Source organism: Ambystoma mexicanum, chromosome 3p (genome assembly GCF_040938575.1).
Source record: "Ambystoma mexicanum isolate Mex_15411 chromosome 3p, UKY_AmexF1_1, whole genome shotgun sequence".
NCBI lineage: Eukaryota > Metazoa > Chordata > Amphibia > Caudata > Ambystomatidae > Ambystoma > Ambystoma mexicanum.
In genome coordinates, this window is record NC_090925.1 from 552,774,536 (window position 1) to 552,802,391 (window position 27,856).

The following is a 27,856-nucleotide window of genomic DNA, read 5'->3' on the forward strand; positions in this document are numbered from 1 at the left end:
TATTGTAACATGAAGGACTCATGGGAAGTAAACGTGCAGTGGGAATGAATATAGTTTGAGTGATGTACAGAGTAGAGCTCTTGATTGGACATTTCTGGTAAGAGTGGTACATTGCACCTCTTAGTGCGCCGAGAGCATGTTTATGCATCGTAAAAAGTGGTCTCCTATTGCCCCAAAGCGTATGCCTACTAACAACGTTTTTTTGGGGAATTCATAGTAAACCCTGTCACACTTCCCTCCCCCAACAACCGTGTTCCTGGTCCTCCGGTGGAGCGGACCCTCAAATCATTCAGACATTTCTTAATTATGGGAGGGGGGTAGTAAAATAGTGCTTTATATTTCAAGGCCCCCTTTACCACATACTCTAGCAGCGCAAGGACGTGTGGGCCATGTGAGTTTGCATACATCAATACAACTTACACTCTGAGAACGTGTCGCTCCTTCTCTAGTGCACTAGAGACTGTCCAAACAGCTTCAACCCTCCAGGGAAAGCATGGCCCGGGCATTATCTCTGCTCGCCTAAATGCAGAGACAAATCCAAACTTTGCAGGATTTTCAGCAGCGTGTATCTTGGCCTCCGCAGGATAACATTCATATATCTTGCTTTCCCCCTGTGTTATTGTTGGCGTTTGGACATAGCCACACACCTTTTGGCTCCTTGCAATTAACATAGAGTAAGACCAGCAGATGGACAAGCCAGTGATGATCCGTTGCGAAGTCCTGTTATTGGGTTGCGCGCCACCAGTCTTTCCTGCCAAATACCTGGAGTGTGCAAATTGAAGATGAGGGGATTATTCTGAGTTGTGAATTACACTACTGCATTCTGATTGGCTGTTAGCCAGCCAATAACTGCAAGAGTAGCAGGGAGAGGGAAGGGGTGGAGTTTGACTATCCAGGCTCTCCCTTTTCAGTTGTGGGGGGGTGAGGTCAGTCATTACCTTTCGATGTTCCCTTCTGCTGCCCAGTGTGACCTGAGTTTCTGGATATGTTGTTCTTGTATTAGTGAGGAAATGTTCATGGTGCTTCAAAGATCTTAATTTGCAGGTGACATGGGTGTCCCTTAAATGGAGGCTAAAAATAATCTTTGGAAATGTATTCAGCAACTGTCCACCGCAACCATGTCTTTTTGTGAGGCGAGAAGGTTTCTTGCGAGTCTCCTCACTAAAGCATGCTTCTTTTCATGTTCTGCAATTACATATGTATGTTATCATATGAAGTCCATATTGCATTCCACTGTTATTAGATACTGCAGTGTTTACATGTGTATACGGGCAGACCATCTGGTGTTCTCAGAATTACCAGTGCTCCTTTTGTACATTATTTCATGTATGGCCGGTGTTAATGGAACACTTAAAGCCAGCATCCAATGCCAACAGTGGCGGGTTTTAAGCTGAATTTGTTGGGCCTGTGATCTCCATATTATTTTTTTTCCAGCTGCAACTATTGTTTCCTTAGTGATTGGGCCCTTCAGATCAGCTTGTGTCACTGAATTACTAAGTACAAAATGCAAACTTATATTTCACACCTGAAAATTACGTGTTTAAGGCCTTCTTTGATCTCCTCAACTGGAAACATACACAAAGCAGTGGGAATGTTGGTTAAAGGTCATTTGGAATATGATCTGTCCACCAGCTTCGAGATCTGCAGGGCCAAACCGCTGCCGGCAAGTATGAGATCTAGTTGTTGCGGTAAAGGGAGGCACCAGGAAAAACCTTGCGAGGTGACTCCTGGCACCCTGGGGCTTTGCCAGCTCCCCTCACTCGACTTCCACCTTGTCTGGTTCCTGCCATCTGACAATCCTTCTTACTGCTTACTCGCTGTCACTCTAACCACACAATCCTTGGCCTGCTTTCTATTGCTGCGGCCAACCTTAATTTCTGATCCTCACAATCCAACTCCTTCCTGTGGTCCAGAGAAGGGATACCTGCTGTCTCAGCCGATGACACATTTTGCTGACCTTCCCCTCGACTTCCCCTCCACACCAAGGTTAATTGGATGGTAGTGATGCCCTTGGCAGCCATCTAGAATTACCCTTCAGAAGACCCAGTTCAGCCGTCTGGTGTAATGGCAATGTTCCCAATCTCACAAGGCCTTCAAGATTCCTCTCTCCTTCCTAACCCTGCTTCTAGTCCAGAATTAATCAGGCTGGCAATATTCTTAGTAATTAATGTTATTCTGCAGATTGACTTGAACTCAGTGTGATGCTATGAGATCGACCGGGAAGTTTTAAGAATATCCAGAAAAATGTGGCAAAATAGACATGCACCTGCTTTCCCCAATACTCTATTTTCATCATTGTTTTTTTCAAACCCCTAGGTTATTGTTGGTTAATGCATACCCACAGAAATGCCACCCAGCACTGTACCTTAAACGTAATATCCAATTTGCATAAGTCGTCATTGTTCACATGCTGAATGGAGCCAAAAACCTCCCTTTTTAATGAAGCACTTGTACTCTTTGTTCCTTCTGTGGTAGTGACTGAATTATTTGTGCTAACTTGACATTCATGTCAATGGCCCTTTATTCACTGTGAATCTTTAGTTTTGTTATGTTGATTTATACTGTGCTCTGATACCACTCAAGGGTACTCTCCAGACGTGTGCAAAGTCCTTTTCTCTGACTGTTGACGCTCTGAATGTTTTATGTAGCCATCCGTAGTCTGATTGGTCAGCCTCTTGGTTCTATGTCACAGAGGGCCTCAAGAACACACCAATGTCTGAAGAAGGTTAAACGTTTTTTTAATTAAGTATTTAATAGGGTCCAACTAAGGAGCATCCCCATCTCCCTCATCTTCCCTGGGTCTCGCGCCACCCTAGCCCAGACCTCCTTGTGACCCAAGAGATAGGTGACCCCTACTGTCTAAAATCTGTCAGGCTAGTGTTCAGGGCCTAAAGGGAACTGCCTTGTCTGTTTTAACCCGTTCAGAATTGTATTTCTAGGTGGACCCTAACCTGGAGTCCAGAATGAATCATTTCTGTAAGTGGTGCCTTTCATGCATCCAAGTCTCACTCGATCTTTACCTCTGACACTCTAGTATTCCTCGCCGTGCTTTTCTCTCTTTCCTCTACTCTCCACCCTTCTCTTCATCCCACTCTCTTCTTCCTCTTTTCCTCTTTCTTTCCCTCCAGTGTTCTTCCATTTATTGCTACTCTCGCACTATTACTCTCCCCTCCCTTCTACTCTCCCTCTACGCTCCACTATTGTCCGCTCTAGTATTTCCTCACACTTATCTCTACTACACTCTCTTCCCACTATACACTTCAATCATTCTTCTTCCACAGTCCCCTTCCTTTCACCCTTTCACCTTCTTCACTCTCACTAAGTCCCTCTACTCTTACCCTTAACTTCCAGCACTCTTTCACTCACAAGTACCACTTTCCTTCACCAAGCAATGGCTCACCTTCTACACGCTCCCTGTACTTCTCGTCTATGCTCCATTGCACTGTCCCTCCTCCACGTGTTCTCTCGGTCCTTCCTTTGACCTCGCCCAAACAACCCACACAGACCTGTTCTTCCTGTGCCCTTTTACCCCCCAAACCCCATTCATTTGGTTCTAAACCTCATCTGGTTCCCTGGGCCAATCTCTGCCTTTCTTTATCCAGGGACCTGGCTGCAGACATCAGAAACTATAAAGTGCCAATCAAGCCCAGCCTCCTTTTTGAATGCGTGCCTACCGGTAACCTGCAAAGGTGGCTTGTCAAAATCTGTTTCAACGTTTGCTTTCTGCTTGGGACGAGTGTCTGGATTGACGGTCTGTACTGAGCGACATTCCGCTGGCTTGATGTTCCCCACTGCATCTATTGCTGGTGGGCCGTATGCTTCGTTCTGTACCCGAAGGCGTTCTGGTCTCAGTGGTCACGTAAGGGCAAGAGAGAAAGCACTGGCCAGCATGTTGTATGGCAGTTATGGGATGGTCAAAAGTGGTACCCTGTCATTGTAGCCAAGCATCTAAAGAGGGGATTGAGACTAGGACCCTCCCAACTCCCAGACCCCTCCTCTGTGGTAGGACTGGCTCTGGCAGACACCCTGGTATCCCCACCTCTCGCAGGTTGTGAATAGTTCCCAACCCCCCCAACCCCTTGACAGGGTCTGGTCCCTGACTCTGTCAGAGATGTTCATTTTGTTATGCTCTACTATTGGATGGCATTATCTGTTCCACTTCAGTTATGAGATCTGACAAAAGGGGTGAGGCTTTGGTTTGTAGGATTTTAGGAATCGTTATGCGATAATTTGAACTCATCCATGTTGTCTCTTTTGCCACACAACAGTAAAATGCATGCAAGTCCTAGCAGTTGTAGTGGATGCTGTTTTAATTTTGGACACGCTATAAGTGCAAGCCAACATGTGCCAGAATGCAATATGATGTGAACCTACAATCTAGCACAGGTGTATTACTTCCCACCTGACCTGGCACATCTTAAGATCTCTGTAAAGGCTATATTATCGGGCTACTTTCAGACTTGCAGACCGCACAAATGAATCCATGTTCTGCTCACCGGGTTTTAGTTCTTGTTGGTACCGGAATATCTCCTGGCCCTACGTAGAACCTCAATCACATTTGTAGATCTGCAAATAAAGGCATTAAATGCCCTTTAAACAGAGGTCTAGTTAGAGGCTTCTGCTTAGATCTGAGCTGGGATATGATATGATATTTTATTTGTATCGCGCTCGTACACAAGTGTTTCAGAGCGCAACATATATTCATAGTTCCTATTGGGATTTATATGTGTTTGTTTCTCACAGCAGGGTCTTTCTGCAGGGACTCCTAGATATATTTCTTTATAGCAGGGGGACTGTTAGGAAAGAACTCTTAACATATATGTGCCCTTAATGCATACAAGTCCATTGTAGGATGACCCTCTAACACCCTCTAGCCAGAGAAGAGAAATGCAGCCCAACAAGATGTGTGTTAAACCATGTGCCCCAAAACCAGGCTCCCTTTCCATCCATGGATGGCATAGAAATAGGTGACATAGCTTCAGGTTATCTAATGGAGGAAACCAAGGTGCCTAACGTTGGGTTTTGGGGATTTGATTATCTCCTGCACTATCTGCTGGTCTCTTTGGGATTCTGCCTGATTCCCCCCCCCCCCTTTTAGCTGTGTTTATTTATGTACATGGTGTGGGCAGTATCTCTGTAACTCATAAACAGCAGCATCTGCTCTCTCCAAACTCACCTCCTTCCCTGCACTGAATGTGGCAAGTTGGGCGTCGGGAAAAAGGGTGGGCCTTGCCCCTCATGCCACAGTCTGTCTACATCACTGGAGATATGTTACACAAGTTGGGGGTACAGATCCATTGTTCTGATGTCATAGTGTGCTTTGGGGGTGCTTGTTTTCTTGCTCTGTGTCCAGTGATGGAATTTGAATCAGGTTGCCCATGGATGAGCTGCTCAAGGGTCCCAGATTGCCGTCTGGGGGTGGAGGTGCGACATGAGGTTTTCAGAAAAGGGGGATTCTTTGGTGGATTCTCTGTGGTTGAACCTGTCCCAAGTTCCTGCTTTGAGCCACCTTGGTTGTTGGTGGTGGTAATAAATGCCCATGTGTCCAATGGTCACATCTGCTTTAGTGTTAAAAATGAAACCATATATTTTTTCTGTGATTGAAAGGGGCTTTCTCCATCTCACATAAGCCTCATGGCTAACTCCAACATGGGGAATATGCTCCACCACTAAAAACTCTTGACTCAATATTTTGATAACGCAAAAGCATACTTGGAACCAAACTCAAATATTCCAACATACCTTTCAATCTCCCTTGCTCAAGCCACCCTTCCCAGATACCTAAAGCCAAACTCCAGGAGCTGCCCAGCCAACCCAGTCTGACCCCTCCTGTAAGACTCTGCTGCTGGGCCCTTGACCTCACTCGAGATCACCTCCTAAAAGGACAACCAGACTACAAGCTAAGATAACATGATGCACTAAGTGTGTTTAAATCATGTTTGTTAATTCTCCAATTTCTTCTTTACACAAACACCCCGCCCTAGCCATGGATAATGCCCACTCTCCACTCCTCTCGTTGCCTCTTGTGTCAAGCGGAGCACTGTTCCAGGCAAAAACCATCTCCTTGTCTCGCTTCCTTATCTTCCCTTCATAGCTCTTACGATTCTTCCATAATTCTGGCCAAGCCACAATATTTTATAGGCCATTTATGTTCTGCCACTTCTCATCCTGGAGGCCTATTGGAAGTCTTAAATTGCACTCTTTCTCATCTCACTCCGGATCCTTCTAGATCTTCTTTTTCAGGATCTGACTTTGCTAACTATTTCTATTAAGGTCACACATTTCATCTCTTCTATTCCCACTTTTACCTAGAGTTATTGCTTCCCCTTCCTCTCCCAGTCTACTTTTCTTTCTCTTTCTGATGCTGATATCTCTTTTCATCTAAGACCGATCCTACTGCCACTCCTCCTTCCGATACACTACATTCTTCTTTAATCCCTAAAGTCTTTTCTTCTTCCCTATCTCGCTGCCCTCTGTAATTCTTCTTTACTTCAACCTTTCCTCCTATGTTTAAGCATGCTTCCATTCTTTAATTTAAATAAGTCACTTTCTCTTAAATTCAAACTATTGTCTTACACCTGCCTTTTCTTTCTAAACTTCTTGTGCTTATTGTCTATACTCCACTCTCTGCTCACTTGAGCACTTCTCTTTTCTGCTGCTTATCAATCTGGTTTCCGTCCTTTCCACTGGACTGAAACTGATCTTCTTTCCGTCTGTAATTCACTACTTGTTTCTCAGCATTCTAAGCAATCTTCTCTTCTTGTTCTTCTCGATCTCTCTGCGCATTTCATGCTGCCGAACATTTTATCCAGCACCCTTTCCTGCTTTGGTTTCACGGGTTCTGTACTTGGTTGGTTTCATTCCTAGCTTTCTATGCCTACCTAGTCCGTCTCTTGGGCAGGTCAATCTTCTTCTGTTCTTCCTCTTCGATATGGAGTCCCACAAGCCTCAGTATCGCGTCCTCTTCTGTTCTCTCTTTACACCATCCCTCTTGCGTCCATTATTTTTTTATTTGGCCTTTCCCCATTTCTACATGGACAATTCTGAAATCTTTCTTTCCTTTTCTTCCATCTCTGATACTATCCGCTCTACTGTCGGCCTGTTTGCTGGCCATTCAATCCTGGATATCTGGTCGCTACTCACATCTCAGCCAGTCTAAAATGAGGATCTTTTTTCCCTGCTATTTCTTCTCCTTTAAGTCCTCCTCTTCATTATTTCCGCCATCGTCCTATCCTATTACCTAATGTGCTTGTAGCCTTGTTATCGTTTTTGATTCTACTAATTATTTTTCTTCCCATATTATCTTGTTGTTTTCATCTCTAACGATCAGAAAGCATGTTCTGTCCCTTTCTTTCACAGCATTAAATCTCTTGTTCCATCACCTGTCTTTTCTCTGCTTTTCTATTGCTCTCTAGTCTTCTTCTCAGTGTTCCTTTCCATTGGCCCCTCTTTGCATCATCTAATTCTTCCGTTTGTCTTCTTTTTGTCTATCCCCCCATGACTCTATTTTTCCAGCGTTATCATTTCACTGGCTCCCTTTTATAATGTCATCTTATTTTCATTTTTCTATGTATTGTGTTGAACATGCCTTCATGGCTTGGCTCCTTCTTATCTTATGTGCTAAATCGTGTTTGTTTTCACTGCTTGAACCTCAGTACTGGACAAACCATGCCCTGCCTTTCGATCTTTGGCTTCCTTTTCCCATTTGATATCCCCTTGATTGGTCGCGTAATTGTTCATCATGTTTTTGTCCAAACAGAAAGCCCTATAAGAATTCAATAAGATACACATGTTTGATTCCCAATAGGAATATAACCTGCTCTGCAAAATTGATGTAAATGCACAGATGCAAATGTGCAGTGGTGCAAATGTACAGATGTTAAGATATGTTCAGATTCGGCACTTTTTAAAGGTAGTCTTTCAATTTTTGTAAACATCTGAGACCAGAGATCTTTTTTTCCGGATATCCATTCATGGTAAAGTTGCAATTCTATACTTCTACCATGCTTAAAGCAAAGGCAGACTGGTGGTAGATGAAGGAATTTCCAAGTGGGAGTTATACGTCAGGGAGGTGGGTATGGTAACGGTTTCATCAGGCGGTCCTTCGGATACCAACAGATGTGAGTTATCGTCGAGCCATCATCTTCAATATTTTCAAATGCTATTCTGGTGGTACTATACCCAGAGCCCGATTAAGTGGTGTACATATCCATTGAAAAGCGATCAGATGCGGGCATCACAAAGTTGTTTTAGTACACATGCTGGTGGGAGTGCCATTGTACGGGGATTTTGGGTGGGCATATACAGCAAACTTTCTATGATAATTAATCTGATTATTCCCCCTTCAATGCTTCATATTGTAAATCCGATGCAAATTTGGGCAACATCATTGCCAGGGAAAATGTTATGTTCTAGCATTGACAAGAGCACGAGAAGATGAAGCACTGTGTATTGAAGGCTGCTGGGGCGAGCTTCCTGACTTTTGCTTTTGGGAGCAAAGATCATTTTAGCCAAACGAGTATGGGATAGGCACTCTGATGGTTTGGGGTACGATCAGGGTCGCACTGGGGCATACATTTGGCACGGGCACCAATGAAAAAGTGGCGCACACTCCCAAATGGCATTTTGTTCCATTTGTAACACGCTGATTGAGTAGTACAAAAGGGAGAGATTTTTGGGTAAAATGTGTTGCAAATTGTACATTTGAAAGAATATTCGTCCAGTAATGCTATTAGCGGCACAGGGAAGTAACTCATCAAGCTATTCCCGTTTGCCCCCAAAATCGGGCTTGCACTTTAACTGTTGCGCTATGGGCCAGTCCCAAACTGGGCATGATGGAGGAATACGCATCTAATCGGCAAGGCATTCCTACTTCATACGTAATGCAATATTTTGCACTGCACTTTGAAGGATTTTCCACTTTTTGGCCAATATATGCTGTACAGGGGAAGTAGAGATGTAGTATAGGATATTTTCTGTATTGCTATTGGTCTATTTTTTATTTAATATATTTGATGCTCTTTAAATTCTATTTAAAGTACAATCAACTTTGTGTTGCTAATTATTTGCTTGTATCGACTGTGAAATCCTGCTGCCAGTGCATGGCCAGCTTTATGGACAAAAAAAGCCAGATTGAACTGGGTTGTCTGGTTGGACCCGGCTTGTAAGAGCTTCTCCTTATGATCTAGAGTCTGGTTTCTGTGTTCTGGACCCCTTGAATTCAGTCGGATTAGCACGCACAGTGCGCAACAGCTCTGCTACCATCAGTACAAGATAAAATGAAGAAAAAGCACGCAGAGGCCAGGGCTTTTCTGTATGAGCCAACAAAAATAGAAGAGGATGAGGGGGGAACCAGTAGGAGGTCAAAATAAGCATTTCTGTGGCTTCATGAGAACGACTGAAAGATTTACAACTTGTAGATGACTTGACTGGTGGCATTGGACCTCGGTGCTCGAACCGCCTCCCTGAAGAGAACCCCTCCTGCACACATCTGGGAATGTTTAAACCATCCATGGCGGAGGGAAGGGGGTGAGAGGGTTTGTCAGTTTCAGGTTCTTATGTCTCAAGTAGGAGGCAGCGTGAGCAATTTCAAGTATTTTAGGTTCGGCGTTTTCTGCGTTTAACAAGTGTGTCTAAAAGAGCAGATACGTTAATAGCTTTAGAGCAATGCATTGAAAATAATCAACTTAAAGTGGATATTTTGATGTGGTGTAGCAGAAAGAGGGAGAACAGTAATGGAAAAGTAGAGCAAAAGTTTTGAGAACAGAATTAGTATCCAAGTTAATTAGCTTTCTCTCCAGCATCAGACCTTTCAATTAACCTAATACAGAAAGCATAATTTGAATAGCCCCTTATAGTGAACGAGCCTAGATTAGTCATGACAAAAATGTAATAAATTGATTGGGCATGTCAATTTCCTCTTGGCATCAGTGATGAAGAAATAGAGATCGTCTGTGATAACCTAATTGCTATTCTAATTAAGCAGCAATAACCGTGGCGATGGACTTGATTGGCTGGTTATGACCCAGGGCCTAAGTTACAGGCTTGAGCGAAGCTTCAACCTTACTTACTTGTAAGGAGGAGGAAACTCGAGATGTGGCCAGGGATAACGGCCCTGTCCACCTGTACCAGACAAATGTGGTTGCCTTTTTTTCTGCTCATGGAAGGATATAGTGGAATTTTTCAATTATTTGCCCACTGAGAAAGACAAACGATTTTCTGATGTCATTTCACATGTCACGCAGGTGCTATAGACATGCCAGAAGGGAATGCGCTTCAGCTAGACCGGTTTGGTTATGTTGCAGAGTCTTATAAATCACGCATCACCATGAGGCATCATGGCTCTGTTAGAATTAATATTCAGAGTTCCAGCATACCATACATATTGCGGGGAGCCTGGCCGTAACCACAAAACAAATCTATGAAGCAATGGGACACACTTCGCTCCGGTGGTCTCCAGCACTTTACATCATTCACGGACAAGGTACTGATGAAAGAGGAGACCAATAGGTTAACCAAAATATCCCAATTATCTTCCTAAAAATGCCCTACTAAAGGGCTTTATCGATGGCAAAAAGGGAGATGGAGGCAGAACCTTCCAAGTTTTCAGGCGATTCCAGCAAGGTCTCAGGAACGCTGTGACTGGGAAAATGAATGTGTGACTTCAACCCATCCAAGGACGAAGCAGCAAACAGCCAAGAATTACTTTCTTTCCTTTGGGGATTCCTCAGAAAGAAAACCTGCTACAGCTGAAGGAACCTGCAACCCAAGTAAGGGACTAGATTTTTTTCTTTCTAACAGGTCTGCTCTGCGATCACACAGACCCATGGATTCTATCGGTGGTGCACAGGGGGTTTTGCCTTTCCCTTTCACCCAACCATTCTGCCCCCTCTCCCTCACAACTTAAACTGAACCTCCTTTCCGAGATCAGCAACTTACTCAAAATAAAATCAATAGAAGCAGTTCCTCCTTCGGTGTGCCAAGAGACCTTTTCTTTCTGTACTGCTATTTGTGGTGCTGAAGTAGGACAAGTGGGCTCTGTATAATCCTCACCCTATCCGATTTCAGCACTTACCGTCTGAGTAAAAGATTCAAAATGGCTACTCCAGCTCAGATCCTGGCATTGGAAGTATATGATGGTTACATGCTCATTCCACTAGAAGGCACTCTTTCCCCCTCCCCCCAACCCCACCACCCCCGGCCTCCCATCGCATACTTTTGAGGTTCACAGCCACATCTCATTAGGATCAGTTGGGGTTCTACCTTTTGACCTGTGCTAGACCCCCCAGGCTTTTACTGAGGTCATGGCTACAGCATCCTTTTCTCAGACATTACACCTGTTCATTATTTTTTTTCTATAATAACAGATTTCTGTGTATAAATTGCCTCACCGCTAGTCATTTTTGCGATTCTGTGCAAGGATAGATAGCCCAGCCGTTCATTATGGTCACTGCTGCGGCTGCGTCTCACACCCATTCCGGACTTTTATACAGGAGTGCTGGGGCCCGGAACGAAAGGCATTGCCGAGTGATGGTCACAGTGCGGGGGGAGGAATAACGTCCTCTCTTACTGCCGATGCTTTTCTCCACAGCCCAAAGACCGTGCCGAGCATGCTGCAGCCTGTCTGTTATTCTACCATGCATTTCCTTCGAGTCTCCCCAAAGCGAGCTCGCGCTAGGAGGTTCCCTCCCATGCGTCTGGCTGCGTGCTATGGAAATGTCACACGGCCCGATGTAACGCATTGTCACGCATTAGATCCGGCAAGTGCATTTTACGGCCAGCATCAACTAGACCCTAAGAAAGATATACATGATTGACATCCAAGTTTGAACTACATCGATCAAAACTGATTATGAAATAAAAAATGCACATGAAAATGTGCTGCTGCATTGGAATTTTCTGCCTTCGGCCAAGGCGTAGTTGGCCTTAGTGTAAAAAAAAAAAAAAACTCACTGGTGATGCTACTTTCTCATTAGAGGTAGGTGTCAACAAGTTGTAAAAATGACGCAGCAAGAATATTTAAGTTTGTTTTTTATTTAAGGCGTCAGGATAGTTTGGGTTTGTTATAGTGTTCCCCGAAACTTCACAAGGACACTAGTTTCTTCTTTCCTAGGTTAGTCCCCAGCCGGCCTTTTACTTTCTGCACAACCACCTCGTCACTTTCCGGTCTCCTAGGTCGTGGTCTCTACTCTTCTTTTCTCTGCCACCTTTGGGGCACTTCCTCCTATCTGTTCAGGGTCTCTGCCCTGCCTTTTTCCTGTTAGGTCTTCTTCCCTTTCCTGCTCTTCTTTCCGCTTGGTCAGAGCCTTCATCTTAATTTTTGCTGTCTTTCCCGGGTCAAAGTCCTTCACCTCTGTTTCCTCTGTCCTTTTCTTGACTAGGGCTGTGGCCATGTCTGTCATCACCTGCCATTTGGTTTCTGCTTCAGTCTCCTTCCTTTTCTGTTGTAAGGTATTCTATACCAAAGAAAAGTATGCAAAGAAGGGAACGCGCTAGTTTAATAATCGAAATGTGAGCTGTACCCTGCGTGCAGCATCAGAAAAATTACATGTGCAATGTTAGGAGCCCATGTATAGCAACAGTATGTGTCCAGCATTATATGACAAGTCAAAAGATATGTTTTCAGTTTGATGGAAGAATCCAGCAAGTTTTAGTTAAATGGAAAAACAGTTCAATCTGGGATGAAAAGCAGAAGAGTGTATAGGAAAAGGAAAAAGCAAATTGGGCCTTGCATTGTGCCCGTCTTCCTTTACAGGACTGAGAATCAGTTTATGGAAAGAAACATATAGACATATTGAAGATATAAATGTTCATAGGAGTTTCATTGCAAATATGTTAGAATGCTGTTCTGTTTAAGGTTAAAATTGCAATGGAGAAAGGGAGGGGAGACTGCATTTCTAAATCATACAGCAGAAATGGGACTTGTAAGGGTGGAGAAGTACTAGTCTGACACAATGATGGCATGGTGATTGGCAAACACATACCTGTGTGAAAACCTGTTTACAACCCTTAGACTGAAAACTAAACTAAAAGGGCTTTGTTGTCTTCTTGGCCCAATGGAATGACTCCCTTCTTCTGGACAGGCACAGTTCCATTTATCAGAAGATATTGGTTCCTGAGGGGATGGATCACATTTTTCCAAAGGTCAAAGCAAAGTTCCAACATAGCAAAATATTCTCTGGTTCAGAAAGAACCCAACTCAAAGTTCTGGTATGAAGAAAATGGCTTCCTTCTATTGGCTTCTCACAATGTTCACAAAAACACCAGGAGGAACAAATCCCTTTCCCTGGTTCTCTCTCAGCTCCTTACACTGGCAAGATAATGCCCCTCTTCTCATGGCTTTCCTGTCTCTTTCAAGATTTCTTGAAATGTTCACAAACACACTAGGGGGAATGACTCCCTTCCCCTGGTTCTCTCAGGCTTTTCAGACCACACAACAATGGGGGTATTCTTCCCTTGCCATGGCCTTGTTCGGGTTTCTTAGGCTTCTGAGACAACACAACGGTGGGGAGAATGTCCCCCTTCCCCTGGCCTTTCTCAGGCCTTTCAGACATCACAAAGATGGAGGAATGTCCCCCTTCCCCCGGCCTTTCTCAGGCCTTTCAGACATCACAAAGATGGAGGAATGTCTCCCTTCCCCAGGCATTACTCAGGCTTTCATTAATCACAGCCAACCTGGTTCACTACCCTGCCAGGTACTGTGACTATAAACAATGACGATGATCATTTTTCCTTTTATGGATGCGAGTCCCAGACTCCCCTTTCTTGCTGGCCCCTTCTTCTTGATAGACCTGGTGCACGCTCCTGCCAATTACCAATGTACGAGGCAAGGTATGCCAAAATCTCTCTTCCTCAGTCAGGGTCCCTGTATTCTTGGCTTCCTTCTCCCATCTGGGTTTTTCACCGCCTTCTCAGGGTCCCTGCGCTTTCCCAGCAATGGGTGTACCTTTTTCCATAGTCCACGATCAGCCATGGTCTTCATTGGCACCTGTGACCCGTTGTGGGGGTTCCAGGACCCTTGCAGTTTTCTTTCAGTCTGCAGTGGGTACTCAGTTGCAAGCTTCCAGGCCTCAGGGATGCTCTCTCCAGGTTAGCCAAGCGATCCTCCCAACTTGGTCCAGCTCTGGACCTTTGCGCTCTGTTCTCCGTCTCCCGGTCTCCTCTCGTCCTTCCAGAACCATGCTCGCTCTCACGGCTTCTGCAAGGAGGATCTGACTGCTTTTGCAGTCCTCCTTTGCCTTTTGAATCCTCAGCGTGATTGTATTGAATGTAACGTACCAGGGTTCTGCGGTATATTCCTCATTCAACCACAGTGCTGCTTTGTCCCAGTCTTAATATAAGTACTCTCTACTGTGTTGGATGGATTCCTCTTCTTCTCAGTATGAGGATGGGGTTTCCTGTTCTATAAAACAATATGGAGGCATTGGGAATAAGAGGTCTTTGTGTATGAGGAAGGTTTGGTTGAGGGTCTATATACAACTTTCTCCCTGAATAATCGTCCCATATCCCGTAGGGGAGATCCCTCCTCATGAGAGCCTCCCGCTGAGTACCATCCCTAGGGACCTATCAGGTAGTGGCCTCACCTCCCTGACCTCATGGGAAGGGGCTCCCCCAAGGGAAGCAGGGACGACATCCTGGGATTCGTCACAGCCTAGATGGTAAAAGTGCAATCATCACCAACAAGTTACAGGATATGGGGGATGCTTTTTCATGAGACAAATGTGAACCCTGGATTTGAAGGTCAAATATAAAAGTGTATGATTCTGCCTGGACCTTTTTGTTCTGGGAACAGACCCCCAAGAGCAAAAAATAATGGTACTAATTAAGAATCCTATTTGTAACTGAGCCTACCCAAATGCCTTAAAAATATACAGAATTGATTCTGAGCAGTGGTCCTCTCTCACATAATCTTAACTTCCTATCACCTAGCTTCTCCAGGGGGAAGGAAAGTTGCAAAGTCAGACTTGGAGTCCGACTGAAGTGATAGAAAGTGGATGTAATTACTCATAGGGGTGAAACTGTGTCACAAATGGCAGCTCTGTACTTAAAAGATTGCACCATGGCAACCAGCATTCTCAACCGTCATAAGTGCCCCAGATCTCGGATGCAAAGGAACTAGCATTATATGGTACAAGATTAGCGTTTTTAAAGCAGAGGTACTGGAGATGATATTTAAGATTTTGCAAGGGAGAAATAAATGCCTATTTGAATTTGAGATTACATTATTGCCTGTAACCTTTGAAGTGAAGGTCCTAGAGATTTAAATGTTCAGGGTGAAAAACTAGTTTAATGTCAAACAAATATTTTTTAGATGCTTATTTCATTTGATAAATTGGGCAAATTTGAATATTGTCACAGAGAAACGTTGCGCATCACTGATTCCCAGTGTTTGTGCCAGTGAGCCCATAATTCTGAGCTGGGAATGAAATTTTTGTATAAAAGTATGCTTGTGAGAAAAGCCAAAATGTGTAACACACCCATCACACATCATGCTGAGATCAGTCTAACATCATTTGATTTGCCAGAGTGAGAGTAATCTCATGGACTGATTAGTAACCTGATCACATGTGAGGAATTTGATGTTTTAGAAGTTAAATTGTTTAATGAAGACATCTCCAAGATGACATCACATCAAGTGTCACTTCCACTGTCCTCTTCAATAATTTGACCAATAACCACAGAGGGGATGCCTTAGTGTGATGTCACTTGTGGAACACTGTGTAATCACATACATTAACCAATTAGATTAGTGAAAGTATTCACACCTCTGAAGGGAGTGGTTTCTGATCTATAAATGTCCAACCCCTTAGGGGCTGGGGGACACTGACTCACTTCCTCACTCATTGATTGGCAGGCTGTCGGAGGGGAATGAGGAGAGAAATGAGAATTTATAACAATAGAAGTCAAAAGGGATAGTTTGCTTTCCATTGGGGCCATTTTGGGTTACCAGCAGTACAGTGCAATATAGGCCTACCTGGAGTTGAAGTCCCAGGCCACCTTTAGTGGGAAAGACAGCAGATAGGTCCAAATACACAAAGAAAGGATCGGGACTGTGGGGGAAGCTGGCCCCATCTTGCTGACTGATGCCCTCCCGTTACTCGTGGGGTAGAATTGAACCAGTCCTTAAGAGGGTGTCCACCTAATCTGAGACAGTCCAAATAAATTCCTGTATAGGTATAATATTGAGGAGAAATAATTCCTAAGGGAGTGATACTGTAAAGGGAAATATATTAAATCTCAGCCCTTGTTATTAGTGAAAGTATTGAGGGGGTAGGGGAAGGACAATTGACTAGACATAACAAGAAATTAATACATGTTTTAGAAGTGTATGTGCTTCCGGAATTAGAGATTTGATAGAAAAGGACCTATGCTGTGTATAATGGGAGATCCCCTCCCTCCTCCTCTGTGTAATGATCAAACACAAAAGAAATATTTTGGGATTTGAAAGGATATCTCACTGTATGCATACCGAGAACAATAATGTAAATTGAAGTCATTTCCTGGTTATTCCAGAAAGCAGAGTTCTGTTTCTAGTGCTGAACCGCTCAAGATAAAAGGGAAAGGGTAATTAACTGCTACCCCTTTTTCCAACTTTAAGTCACCCGTTGAAAATTAGAAATGCACACTGATGTAATAGAAACACCACTGAAGGGAATTGAGCAAATATACACAGTGATTCACATGAAGGAATGTTCAGTCGCTTTTTTTCAATTGAGTTTTCTAGAATGCTGGGACCTATTTTCAATGAAGGGGAAGTAGATCGCTCAGGGTAAACCAAATGTATGGATGGTGATGTGTGTCTGTTCTTCCACGCCAGGTCTTATAGCCAGCACAGCAACCTTCCTATCTGCTCCTGAAATCGTCTTGCTCTTTAGCACTGCAACACTTCTTCTCTGTATCCCAAAACTCCATCCCGCCATTGTCACAGAAGCTGTCCCTTATGTAGAGCTGACTAGCTTCTGGCTTATTGGTCAGAGTTGGGGGTGCTTAGTAGTCATAAGTTAATGGGGGGAAGTCTTTACATAGGAAAGCTGTTTTCTTGGATCTCACTTTGCTCTTTTGCTGGCTGGGAAGAAGCTGCTGGCATGTTCCCCTTTCTCAGTCTCAGGCTGGGAGTTTCTTTTTATCTCTGAAAGTTCTTTTGGTGCCCTCCTGTGTCTGCTCAGTGTCTGTATTAAGCATTACCTTTGTGGGGTGTGGGTTTGGAAACAGTTCTCCTTTGTTTGGTGCAGCGCTGGTATACTTTCCCTTGCTTTTAATGGAGGTTTCCACTGTGGGTGGTTGTTTCCTTGTGCTGGCAGTTGTGAGGGAGACAGGTGTTCTCTCCTCCCCAGTGTTTCTGTTGGTGTTGGAAGGAGGGGAATTATGGCCCATGAAGTTTTTTTCTGGTTTGTTTATCTCTGGTCTATGACTGCGATATGTCTTTACTGCAGACAGCCACAATGTCTCGTTAAATATGTGCATATGATAGTCTGCCAAACAAGGAGGACTTCAATCACATTTTAAGTTTCTGTGCCATACCAAAGAAGAATATCTACTTGCATATCAGTCTGATCCAGCCTGAAATTCCAACAAAAGTACCAACAGCAACACTAGGCATGTTTTTTTGCTTTTTGGGCATCATCAGTGTGGTGCAGGTGACAATCTAGGTAAATACCTCAAGTGGTCCATGTCTGGCTTATCCTACCTGACCATGCAAAACCAAATGCTTAACAATTGGTCCAAAATGTGAGAGTTGAAAGTAGCTAAAATAGCTTGCCCTGTGGCTTGTAACCCACACAAATGCATTTGGGCTCTCTGCCCACAGAACGCCTGCTAATTATGTACTGGGCCGCTGTTTGGCATTTGTTGTCCCATACATGACATTTACATCACTTACTGTGTGTGACTAAGTCCCATGCTTGAGGCCAGAGATTGGGACTAGGGTGATCCCTGGGCTGAGGACTGCCACACTCTGGCCCTGAGGAAGAAATGTGTTGTATCCCTAAGGCTTCATAGCCCATCTCTATCCTTGGAAACATAACACACCATAATCCCTGTAACTCCTTGGTGACTTGGTCGTAAATCAACCCATGAGAACCCGAGAGAGATTTGGGGAAAAGGCCTATATTGTTTCGCACCAGCACTGCAGACATCCTAAGGGCGCACCATACACGTGGGGGGCAATCTATTTAAGGCAAATAAATTGTTTGGAAGGTTAACCGCAGCCCACACTCATAACAGTCCACTTCTATCAAAAACCTGAAATCTTGTGCAGTGCGGTTGTGAAGAGACTGAGACACTGGTACTCGCAGGCCGTGACACTACATGCAATCCCCAAAATTAAATCAAGATGGCAGCCGCTGATCATATAACATTGGCAAGCAGAGCCGTAGTGCAGTCTAAAAGCCAGTTATTTGGAGCAGAAGAATCTGTAGTCCCTGCGCCCAATCACAAAACACCCAAGGCCCATCATGCGCGGGGAGAAAAGGTGAATAACACGAGAGGGGAGTGTGGGATATAGGAGTTCTGATCAAAGGTACAAAGTTAAGCATTGCAGTACAGCAAGGAATGAAATGGGAGCTGCTGGTGAATGGATAAAAGTGGAGTTGTAGGGGGAAAAGAAAATGTGGAGGGGAGATATAGAAAAGATCCAAGGTGAAGGAGCAAGGTAGACCAAAGAGGGAGACACCAGTGAAGCAGAATAGGTAGAGGGAGAAAGAAGAAATTTGGATGAAGCATAAAGTAGGGAGAAGTGATGACCCGGCAAAGAGGAATGAGTGGTGAAGTGGCGAGAGATAAGCAGAGAAAGCTAGAGGCAGGACAGGAGGTGAGAAAGGAATGAGAAGGTAGGAGGGGAGGAAAATGGAGGACAGGAAGAGGAAAGGAGTGAAGAGAAGAATGGAGTGGAGCAAGAGGAAGTCTCACACAACTTCAGTATTGAGCAGAATCATTCAGTTATGTATAGTTGTCATATTACACCTAAAAACCTGGAAGAATAATCAGTTGAAGTTCCCAGCACTTCAAATGGTGGGGGACAAAACCTATTGACGCCAGGTCCAAAACCAGAGAATGTCTGCTGCCTAAACCACATCTAGTTGACCCAGGGCACGAGGGGTGATGGTACTTTGCAGTTCCAATTAGAGCCAATGAATATCCTGAAACGACCAGCCCAATACCAGAAGAGGTCTGTAGGGCAGCAAGAAAGAAGTGTGGGGCATGGATCTACGTTGAAAATCCGAATCCCAAAAGCGCAAGTTACAAAATTCCAAAGCCCACTTGTTTGGCATTTTGTAGCTCGAGCTTTTGGGATTTTGGATGTTTGTCCCCGGCTGTACATTTAATGTATGCAGGGACACCCCTGCAGCCCATAATACTGAACTAGAGGGGCGGTGGACACACCTGCAACCCCAGCTCCCCCTGTTCGGTATTACAGGCTTCTGTCTTTTTTACTATGCCGAATGCGTGCGAAATGTGCATTCAGCTTTTCGACCGAAACCTTTGGCACTCTAATTTCCAGTGTCGTAAGTGATGATCCGCTACCGAGAAGCCAGAGATGTTTAGTGAAGCGAGGGAAAGACTGACTATCGTGCTCTGAAGAGAAGCTGACCCATTTGCACCCTTTCCAGAACCCCCGTCCTATAGGCTCGGTCAAACCTAATCCCCAGCTTTTCTCTTTGTTCCAATAAAGAGATGTGAGCCTGTGTCTTGTCTTCTGGTTGTCCATTGATCTTTTGGCTGTGGCATGTGCCAAAAACGGAATGCCAATTACTGTGACACAGAATACTTGTCCAGAGGCCATCAGTTTGCACCCAGTTTGCCTGCCCATCAATTATTTACATGCCGTGTATTTGTTGAGGTGATGTTCATCCCTCCAGGGATGTCTTGGCACAGTAGACAAATAACAGATGTTTAGCACACAACCCAAAGAGGCTTGTTTGACCTTGGATGCGTGGACCTGCTAGAATTCAAACCTGTGATGCATTAGTTCATTGTACCACAGACTCTGCATGTGATCCTTTCCCTGTTCCACGGAATGCCTATCAAATGTTTACTGTACACATAATGCCTGTGCTTGCTTCCTCAGACACAGGAGACAGGCGAGAAGATGTGGTTCAATAAAAATGGTTCTAGAAAAGCAGGCCTCGGCTATCCCTATAGCTATGATGATGGGTTTGCCCAACTTCAAAGAAAACAATACACTGGTGCTCATCAGGATATTTCACAAAAACTCTGTCCTACCTGCACACCTATTCTACCCTATACTCTGTCCCCACCACTAATAAACTGAACCGCAAAAGATTTTGCAAGTTTCCCCTACTATTCTTTGGTTCTGGGGTCTAGTTTCTCACTACCACCCAATTGTTTCTGGTTTTCTTTCTCCTTTTCAGGCTTTAGCCTGTTACAGTTTAAAATGCAAGTCGTTTCAGTCCTTGACTCCTCTTACCAAAGAATGTTTGAGACTGCCATGCAAGCTTCCATACTATTAAAAAATGTTTGCCACTACACTGGTGTATCTGGCTTTCTGTACTTGTTCCTGCTTTACCATAAAGGTTTTGATGCTTGTTGCGTCAAATTTTATACTCAGTCTCTGGTGCACATCTGTTAGTCTGACGTGAACTATTTGGGCCTTCAGGCCATATGGATACAAAATGGCGTGCATCCACGTGAGGTGTTCTGTGTCGTAGCCCATCATGGTCACTCTTGCAGTTTGCCATTTAATTAGGCTTTGAACTTGGCCTTGCAGAAGCTCTGTGCATGAGAATTAAAGGGAGTATGGCATGGTTTTATCTTCTGGTTTTGGTGTTGCCCGATCCACAGTCTATTTCAATCTGACCATGTGACTGGATACCACGTTTCTGAGCACTTTGCTGCACATAATACTACTAAATGATGAACTCTTGACGCCTCCAATGTTTTTTCATTCCACTTCAAACAGGAGTTTGTTTCTTTCTCACGTTCATTGTAGCTTCTTGACAGACAACCAGACTTTGTGCCCTCGACTCTTGGTGCTGGGCCAGCCAAGCCTTTCTTGAATTCTCCTTCGCCATTAGTTATTTTCCAATTGTGCCACACTGAAAACCTTTTGCAATCATGGGGTTTCAAGCCTTGCTAAAGTGCACCGTGGAACATCCAGGTTCCATACATTTCTATGGATATACATTGGCGCATGGCCGCAATCTGTTCACTACATAGCCAGCCTCAAGATTGCTTTGTCTACTGGTGTTGCTGCCTTTGTACAGGTGTAAAATGACTTTGCATTTTCTTCAGTGATTCTTCACACAAGCATCTTCATTTCGATCCCGAAATGTTTATCTTCGACACCTCCTCTTCAGATTCTATAGAATGTCTTTGTTCTTTTGTCTTGTGTATCTTTTCATGGTGCGTCAGTTACACTTCGCATGACGTCACCAGTCTTTTTTCTCATTCATTTTCACACTTTTTCCGGGACTCCGTCCAGAAGACCATTATATCTTTGTGCATGCATATAAGGTTTTCTCAATGGATACTTTGTCTTGAGGATTCTTTCTGGTACAGGCATTCTTACTGGAACTGCACGTGTCACCATTTCTGGTTCCCAACATATAGGCAACATGGGGGCAGAGTTTTTGGTGGGGGTAGGTGGCGCCTCCTCTACACTTGGTTACAACACAAAGGGAGCAATGTGTCATAAAATGTCACTACGGGCCTTCAGAGAAGGACCAGGGTGACAGAATCACAATGTACCTTGTGCAAGTTCTTGGCGCTCAACAGGGTCGAGTCAGTTTCAGGGCCCTTTGCAGCACCTGCGACAGATTTCGAGATGGGAGACAGCTGCGGGTATCAGGCGGCACGCAGTTCAGCGAACTAGGCTGGATGGACGGCTGCAGGCTGGCCTACGTGGCGGTTTGGGGTCAAGAATCGTCTCAGTGCTGGTTGGCATGTCTGAAGCACTAGTTGAGGCGCCTCGTACGACGTTGGTGACTGCGGCGTGACAGCAGTAAGCGGTGCAGTAAGTTGCACCTGGAGGGGATCAAAAATGTCCTGTACGTCTGATGCTGGTTGATGCTTTTCGATGCACTCCTCCTAGCTTTTTCACTGGGCTTGGTTCATCCTTTAAGGCGGGCTGCCCAAAAATGAGGAGAGTGTTGCAGACAGCAGCCTTGTCGTTGGTTTGGTTCAGAGACTCTCTGGCACTTCCCACCTAGGAAGCTTGCTTGCAGATCCTAGCAGGGCACGCTGAGTGCTGGCTGTGTACCGGTTCTGGAGCTGCTGGAGGGTCCTCTGGATTGTTTAGGGGAGGGATCTTGCTTCCCACTTTAGAAATCCTGACCTTCCTTCACTGGCGGAAGCTATAAGGCAGACTGTACCTTCAGCCAGTTTCCAATGCTGAGTTCTTCTTGTTACTCCTTGCAAAGTCTTCAAATTATCTGCCCAAAAGAGAGGCTCAACTCTCTTTTAAAGTCAAATGGGCCGCATTGATTGGTGTAGGCTAAGCCTACCTTAATGAACCGATCCTGGGTCCCCACCAACAATCTCTTGTATGCATGAGGTCATAACGAGAGTGCTGTGCAACAGAAAAGGTAAAGGGATGAAACCATGTAATACTAAGTCCCACCGATCTTCCTGTCGTGGATCACAGGGTCTCTGGTTAATTGAGCTCTCTGTGGTTCCTGATTAAAGCATCAGGTCTCCCTTGAAGCTGTGGCGAGACCAGAATTTTGGTCGCTGCCAAACCACATACTTGTACATTCTGAATGGGGTCCCCCCACAGGGATGACTCCTGTAAATGCATAGTCCCAGACATGACAGGTCACTGCCCTCGATACTGAGAAGTGGGAGAAGGCTTCAGGTTGACACAGTGCATATCAAAGGCTTCTGGGGTTTTCTTGTCATTTTGTAAACTCTGCTGCCAGGTCCCATGTGGGCCTGTTTGAAGTGTACTTTATTAGTATGTTGACTGCTGCCACTAACTGCAGTGCTTACACACAAGGACAAGGTGGATCCATGGAGCCTTTGATAGATATTTAGGCTGGCCATGGCCGGAGGAAGGTTTTGCTTTTTGGCTTCTGCGATTCCTTGATGTACTCTTGGCTGTCATGTTCCAACTAAATATGACAAGGGGGGGCGGCGCCTGTAGGCTGTGTCCACCCAGATTACACTGGTCTATGTGTATGTCGTGCGGTGAGCATAGGAAAATGTGTGCGGATTTGCTCCACACATTTTCCGTAGGTTCATCTACCATGATTATATTTCTTTTCAAATACAAATTAAAAAATAACAGCCAAGCACTCATCCACTGTGTGGATTGTTGAATTCCTCAGTCTTGACCAAAGATAGTGATGTTCTGAGGCAGACAGTCCAATGGAACTGAAGAGCTTTGTTAATCTAGTTAGTGACGGCAATAATTCCTGGTAGCCATCCACCAGTTGGTTTACAGGTATCCTTATTTAAAAGTGTGTTGTTGGATTCTCTCCAACATTTGTTCTCAAGTTGCCTTTTTAGGCCTTCTCGCCTCCAAGATTTCTAGTCCCCAGAGCTTCTGCTTATTGCTGTGAAGGCGCTGCCCACTCATTGGGTGTAAATCCTGTCCCTGTAGGACAATGCTGTAATGTGTGAGTCTTGCAAATTTGATGCGAGTCTCACACCTCTAAATAAAGTCGCACTCACTGGGTAGAAGGCTCACGCATAGCATCACTCATTGGGTGAAAGTCCCAGTGCTGAGAGAACTACCTGAATTGTCTTGCGTCGGTCTCACACGTCAGAATTCAGTTTCTCTTCTAGTGAATGTGCATCACTCCTTTTCAGCTCGGATTCGCTCCCTGCAGGTGAATATTATAGCTCTGATCAGTCTCCAGTCTCCCGCCAGGGAGCAAAGGCCGCGTCACAGTGTATTAGTGCAGAGTCGCACTTTCTCGGGTCAACCTCACCCCGGGCAGCACCGTCTCACTCTTTTGGTATGAATTTCTCACCCTGGACCACTGTCTCATTCATTCTGTTTGTGGGTCTCTTGTCTTGGGAGCATAGTCACACTTATTGGGCGTTTATCTCGCACATTAAAATACACTCTCATTCTTTGGGTCTGAGTGCCACAATCTGAAGCACAATACCAGCGTATGTGTAGGAGCCTCAGGCCTTGAAGCACGTCGCAATCATTGGTTGTGAATCCCACACTGTGGACTGACGTCACACTGTGCGTGTGTGCCATGCCCCAGTCTCACACCTCATAGTACAACCTCAGCCCTTGGGTTATTGTCTCATGCCGTAGAGCACAGTCTTGAAACTAAAACGTTGGTGCACAGTCACACTAATGGGGCGTGACTTAACCATTGAGTGGGAGCCTTGCACCTTGTAGTAATCTGCTTTCAGGTTAGGTGGGTGTGTGACATCACCTACTTGGAATGTTTATGTAGAATGTTGGTGTGCAAGGTTCTGTGAGTGACGGTTGGGAGTGAGAGTGAGAAGAGTGAGCTGAGAAGATGGGTGTGGGGGTGAGCCCGGTGTTTCCCTTGTCATCTTGTGTCCCCTACCATCCCTGTGCACTGAGGAAGAGTACTGGACATGGACAATAAAGGAACCTGTAACTTACCTGAAGTACTGGAGATCCACTTTGTTACACACCTTCAAAGGGTGCCCTTCGATGTGAGCCTCGCACCTTGGAGCACCCTCTCACCTAGGAGTACACTCTGACCCGTCTCAATGATCCTATTTCCGTTATTGAAGTTCGTCTCGTGCATTGCGAGCCTCCTGTTTCTGTTACATCATTTGCGTTTGGTCATGCAGTTTGGCTTCTTGAATTATCCGATCCGCGGGCTGCATGCTCAGTTGATCTTGCTCCCTCTGCTGAGACTACCAACAAGTGCCAGTACTCGCTTCACACACCATTAAAAACTGTCTCCACAAATAACCTCTTCATACACAACACAGAAAAGCTACCCACGTCACAATAGCCGGATCTATTGCCCTTCTAAATGTTGCTTTCTCTGTACCATGAATGTCTGCTCATCCTTTTCCGCCCCATTACCTTCTCTAACTCAGAATCCTTCTCCCCCACACTCACTCAGTAAGTCCAAGTCGCTGCACCCCTCTGCAACTTGGGCTTCCCTTCCCATCAACTGTCCTCCTTTTCCACTTGCCTTTTTCGTCTCTTCTACATGCCTTCTCCCCCCCCACACCCCTCCAATTCCTTCCCTCTTCCATAAAGCTTGTTCTGCTCCCTGACCCTCCTTTGCCTGCTTACCTTGACTCTCCCTGGCTTTGTGGCCCTTGCTGATATTTATCCCAGCCCCTTTCTCTGCCATCATTGCCTCTTGTTCTCTCTTGCATTAGAATACAGATAGGGAGGAATTGCTTTGAGGAGGGACACTGAGACTGTACGCGTTGTGTGGTTATTTACCCACCCATTGAGTGCCCATAGCCATTATAATCCCTATGGCCATTCCCACTCAGTTCCTGCCCTTCCCCACCCAAAACACCTCATCATGGAAACTCTTTGAGCTCCCTTTTTATTAAGCCTTACCATCAAACGCTGCACTCTAAATGCTTGCTACTGTTTTTTCAAAGCGGTCTTCTGAGTTAATGACTTAATTGGAGTTGTAAATCGGGCTACTGGTGTTATAAAAATGTCTTACCAGATCTGCCTTCAGCCACTCGATTTATAAGCACTCTGTGTGTCCTTCACCAAAGTCCTGTTTAAAAACTGGCATTGGCAAAGCCAACAGTTTTGGTTCATGTATAAGAATTAGGCATTTGTCAGGCACTGCTATTGGATGCCCAGGTACCATGTTGCACCTGCTACCATAGTGCCTTTCCTATGCCTACACACCCCAGTGCCTACAGAAAAGCCCACACTATTGGCAACAACACCTGACCAAAGACTTATTCCAATAGACCCACAGACCTCACGGTACTACGCAACTGTTAAAGGATGCCAGCCCAAATGCCAGCTACCCGCACTCTGTACAGCGCTCCACTGCTCTCCAGCTCGGTCCACAGTTTAAACGATAAAATAAAAAAAATGCTTATTTTCTTTGGACCCAATATCTCTATCCTCTGTTTCACTCTTTGTATCTTTCTCTCAGCCCTGGCTTTGTATTTCTGTCTCTGACATTTTGTGCCCCATCAGTCTCTCTCATTGCCACATTACTAGAGGCCATGATGCAGCCGGCCACGCATGAACGCGTATAGCTTTTTACACATGATGCACATTGAAACACACTTTTAGATGGCGGTTTTCTCTTCCAGAATGAGTGAGAAGTCGGAGACGTGAAGCCCTTTAGTCATTGTTTTACAGACGTATCATTTTGGTAAGCTGTAGAAATTCAATGGCCCATACAACAAGCCGACCGTCTTTTGCCTCAGCTGCTGAGTGGCCGAATAGAGCATGGGTTATTTTTTCAGAATATAGAACGGCAGTCCATACTTTTAACTTGCATACATCCTTTCTGTGTCACCAAGAGATGCGAACATCCTGTGTGAACAGACGTGCATTTGTTCGGTGCAGCTCCTCTGTTGTTTCTATCTCGGAGCAGGAAGTCTGTTGCTGGATCTCTGGCAGCAGCGCATTGAGGATGAGAAGACCCAGGAAGTACAGCAATGCGCCTGCGCAGTCCTGCACAATCCCGTGCCAACATTAAAGGACACAAAACTGGTTTGCTGAGCGCCCGACTAGTTAATAATGGCCCCAGATTACGTGATTGTACAGACCTGCCAAGTGTCGCACATGTAGTGTGACACTCACAATTTATGCACACTGTCGCATTCCAGCAAGCCAAGGAAAATGTCATGATACATAGGAGAGGTGCCGGAGCAGAGGCAATGGAATACCTGGATGTATATCTGATACCTAAGTTATCTGCTGCTTATCAGAAATGTTTCATTTATGACGCCCTTCCATGGCCCTGCTCTCTGACCCTGCACCCAGAACACCAGCTGTTCTCTGCTGTCCAACACATTGGGTTCAGCTTTTCCCATTAGGCTTCTTCGGCAGAAGCCCCTTCATATGTCACTCAAAATCTCAGACAAAAAACATGAAGATGCCACTATAAGCTCATTGTGCACATGGAATTGTCAAACACATGCCAGCCAAAAACCCTGGCAGGTCTGCCGCACCTCTGCAAGGTTGGCAGAGACTCTCCACCACCTAAGACCATGCCCAAAGGATGGCTTTTCTAATTAATTCAGGTGCCAGCGTCCTCCCAGGAGCCAATTCCTGCAGGCGCTATGCCCGATGATTTGTCACGGGAGGATCATTCAGTCATGCTTGATCACCTGACAGAGGTTGGGCCCTTTTCTGGGTGCTCTTTCTCTGCATCTGGCCCTCATTTGCCGAGGTCTGAAGAATGGATTCTTTCTGCCACTACAGAGCAGTTTGTGCCTTTTTTGAGCTGACCGAGGGGCACAACGCAAGATGACAAGTTGCTCATCACCCAAACTCAGAACTGCCAAGTGCCATACATTTAGTTTTTGTGTGACACTTAAATGTGTCAATGCACTTTACCACGTGCAGTAAGCCAAGGAAAATGTCACGTGAGGGAGGTGGTAGAGGAGGGTACAATAATGCCCGGATGTGTAATGCTCATTTAAATATGCCCACTCATGTTCAAGACCTCTGCTGTTCATTGGTTACCTTCCCTGCTCCATGATGTCCTTTCACAATCTGTGATTGTAGCCCCTCTCAGATGTATTACATTCCACAGAACAGGTCAATATTTGAACCATGTTCATTCTCAGTAGGAGGGGCTCCCGCTCTCTTGTACAGTTTTTAAAACTTGGGGTTTCATCCTAAGTCACTAAAGGTATTCCAGACATGGACCCCTTGCTCACCGTACCTTAGAGTGGCTCAGATTCACCCCACTGATGAAGCCCAACAAGGCTGAAAGAACAAGATTGTACTCTT

The 27,856-nt window shown here is 45.1% G+C and overlaps 1 protein-coding gene across 1 annotated transcript in view; it reads left to right on the forward strand.

The window, feature by feature from the left end:
• Nucleotides 1-27,856, forward strand: part of PREX1 (phosphatidylinositol-3,4,5-trisphosphate dependent Rac exchange factor 1) — a 1,235,108-nt gene that overhangs the window by 382,204 nt on the left and 825,048 nt on the right. The window lies entirely within an intron of this gene.